Source organism: Colobus angolensis, unplaced genomic scaffold, assembly GCF_000951035.1.
Source record: "Colobus angolensis palliatus isolate OR3802 unplaced genomic scaffold, Cang.pa_1.0 Scaffold180, whole genome shotgun sequence".
NCBI lineage: Eukaryota > Metazoa > Chordata > Mammalia > Primates > Cercopithecidae > Colobus > Colobus angolensis.
In genome coordinates this window covers 4,831,250-4,833,774 of record NW_012114933.1, presented here as the reverse complement: position 1 = coordinate 4,833,774, position 2,525 = coordinate 4,831,250, and positions in this window count along the sequence as shown.

Sequence of the window (2,525 nt, the reverse complement as noted above, 5' to 3'; positions counted from 1 at the left end):
CTGAGAATTGATAGCCCCTAAGTGATACTGTAAGGGGTGGGCACTAGAAGAAGGGCAGAAGCCACCACTGTTTTCTCCAATAGGTTGTGGAGTCCTTGGTGAAATGGTGAGACATCATCTGCATTCTGTCTTCACAAGCCACAAGCTCATAGAATTGTGTCTTTTTCACCCGGAAAGAACACTGTGGGTCATGCAACCCCTTGTCTTCTATAGATGAGGACATGGAAGTACAAAGGAGCAGAGAGTTTCCCCAGCTAGTCAGTGACAGAAGCGACTCTGTAGTCCTGAGCCTGGACTACCACTCAAGGGCTCTTTCTATTGCTTCGCTCTTCTATTTGAAAAATTTCTTGAAACAGTTGAAATATTATGAGTGTGTCACAGCAATTATTCCATGTGCTCCTCTAACACTTCCTGGCTTCCTTTGCATTTAAGTTGTAATTGTGTGAGCATCCTGCCATTGCAGTGTGAGCAGGAGTGGAGTGCATGTGTTCTTCAGGCCAGTGAGTTCAGATTGGTGTTCCTCCTCTACTCTTCATGTGCCCTGAAACAGAGACCTTAGGGACCAGGTGGAACTTATGGCAAAGCTACAAGACATAGAAAGGCATCCCAACCCATATGAGACTTTATGTGAACAAGAAATAAACGATTGCTGTTTTAAGCCATTGGGACTTCAGGAGTTTGACCTTTATGGCAACTAGGATTCACTACCCCAGGCCAATAGGCTTCTACTTCTGGGCCAACTTGCCTGAACCGGACATAATGAACAAGGATTGGCAATGGCAGCTTGCCATCTGTAAAAAACCAACAGAAATGTGACACTCAGTGGTTGGACACTCATTTCTCAACTAAAAAGCAGAAGGGCTGAGAGAAGGCAAGAGTTTAAAGGTGAGATGAGAATGGTAGTTGCTGGTTAAGTGTACCTCCCCACTCTTCTTCAGGAAGTCACATTCCCATGGACACAGAGAAGGCTGGGTCAGGCAACACTCACGTGTTCTATCTCAGTTCTCTCTCTACTTCCAGGGATGGGTCATTGCCACATGCCTTTTCAGCCTGAGCCCAGCTGCATGCCCCCTCCTTGCCAGAGTGCTGGGAACTGATAAGAGGAACTGACCCAATGCCACTTCTCTATGAAACTTCTGCTCCAGGCCCCACTTCATGTTCCCACCTGCCATGGGCCTGGAGGACCTGGTTCTGAACTGAGAACTTACACCACTTTCCCCTGATGGGCACAGCTGTGACTCTAGAGAGAAGCCCAAAAAAAGACAGAGGAAAGGCAGGGCATCCTCTCTACTGGGCTATTGGTTTTGTGGCTATTATTGGGTGACTTTTAGCTCTGGGACCTCAAATTAATATGTGGATTGCTGTCCCCAACGCTGAATTCTAGTCAGCTGGCCTTGTCATCCTTGCATTTCCTGGCACTGAACCTGGCATGCCTACAGCAGCGTGGCCCATTGTGGAGTGCTGGGTTGTCTGTGCCAGGCCTCTTCCGTTGCTGGTGTCTGTTTCAGAGAGACTCCCTGGTGGACATTCAGTGAGACACGTCCCGGTGTCAGCCCGTCCAAGGTCCAACTCTCATACCTACACTTGACATGACCTGAGATAAGGCTGGCTGTTTACGGTTGTGGTTAGTGGTTTCATTGCATGCAGACGTGGCAGAAGACAGGATGTGATACAGCTGGAGGGGACAGTCAGTGGGAGCTGATGAGGTAGATAACAGGAGAAATTCCGATAAAGGAGCTGACCTTTTCCATTTTCACTAGTAATGACACAGTCTTTGCTGGGTTCTGCAAGTATCACAATGCAGGATGAGATTAGCAAATACAGTAATACCCAGTGATTTGTGTGTAAAACCAAGGCAATATTGTGACAAATACTTGGTTCTCCTGACATTTCTGTTTTTAAAAAATCTAATGTATCTTAGTTATAAAAATTAAAACATTCTAATCCTAAGTCTCTCTAACAGATGAATTAAGAGTTTGACATATATTTTTTCTATATTTTAATGCTTACCTATATCCATATGTTTTTAAAAATGCAAATGGGGTAATACTAAATATATTATAGTCTGTAACTTTCATTTTTATTATATTTTAATGTATTTGGACATTTTCCATGTCAATAGGATCTACTTTATCTTAAAAAAAAACCTACACAAGGTTTAACTCTGAGAATGGCCCATGACTTATTTCTTAGTTCTTCATTGGTAGCTTATTTTGTCCATTTTTTATTATGATAAATGCTACAATAAGCATCATTATACAGTACATTTTTGCTAGGTGTGTTGGTGGTATAGTGGTGAGCATAGCTGCCTTCCAGTATATCTTTGTATATCTGTCCTATAATTTCTTTAGGCTAAATAACTATAATTAGAAATATTAGCTTGAAGCATATGTAAAGTTACATTTTGCAAATTGTGAGCAGATCAGTGAAATAAAAGAGGACATAAACAAATGGAAGAACATTCCACGCTCATGGATAGGAATAATCAATATCATGAAAATGGCCATACTGCCCAAGGTAATTTA